We start from the raw sequence: 1,042 nt of genomic DNA, 5'->3' as shown, positions 1-1,042 counted from the left end.
CCTTGTGCAAGACCCTCAGATTATAAAATCAAATACTGTTTCTTCTCATAAACTTCTTCTCAGAAAATCACAATTAACTAAACTGGTCGAAATTTCCTTTTCAACTGACGAAGGTCGTGTTGGCTTTCAAATTCTGACTAATGTTTGTTGACATTGAAGGCGTAGCGAGTGCTGGCTCATAGTATATTTCCTTTTGGTTTCGCTTTTCCCGTTTATTTCAAAAATTTGAAACATATTCTACAGAGATTTTTTTATTAAATTCCTCATTTCAGTTATATAATTGTATCATGGATTAATATGCAGTTCTATGAGGTATATGTTGAGCTTAACATTTGAAATTCATTTAACCCGTAGCAGTTAATTTCACTGTTATATTTACATCGTATCTAAATTAAATATGAAACCTCCAACTGTCGCAATAGATTAAATGTGTATCATAAACAAATATGATAAGTAATCCTTTTGTATTAAAAACTGATATAAATACGAGAAAACAGTGATTAGTCAAGGAGCTAAGTCACGGTGAAGTTAATATGTAAACAAACACAACTCTTGATTATAGGTACAGTCTGCTGATCATGGCCAGAATTTAAATGGTTTATCTCGTAATTCCTTTTTCATTGCCTAATGTGTGCATGATAAGCATATAGAGGTGTGAATTTCGGTAGTTGTTAGTATTCCTTATCCCTGTATACCAGTATTTATCTTGCCATGAATACGTATTTTGGAGTGTAGCACAATATGATGTAGATATAATTATATACGAATATTTTTGCTATTTATGGAAGTTATGAGTGATTTTTAAAAATGAGAATAATGATTATTAATTCAGAATATGTTCTAAGGGGGCGTTCTCCCAGTTACTGAAAAAATAGAGAAAATTTGAGACAAATCAAATACGATAACTAGTGTTTTTTTTCCAGATTTTGAAAAATATTTGGGTGCCTTTTGAGCAGGGGGATCTTAAGGTGCTATTTGGTTGTATTTAAATATGATAATATTTATTTTTTAAACTCATATCTGATGTACTTATGCTACATGT

Source organism: Penaeus monodon, chromosome 29 (genome assembly GCF_015228065.2).
Source record: "Penaeus monodon isolate SGIC_2016 chromosome 29, NSTDA_Pmon_1, whole genome shotgun sequence".
Lineage (NCBI taxonomy): Eukaryota > Metazoa > Arthropoda > Malacostraca > Decapoda > Penaeidae > Penaeus > Penaeus monodon.
This window is presented reverse-complemented; position numbering follows the sequence as displayed.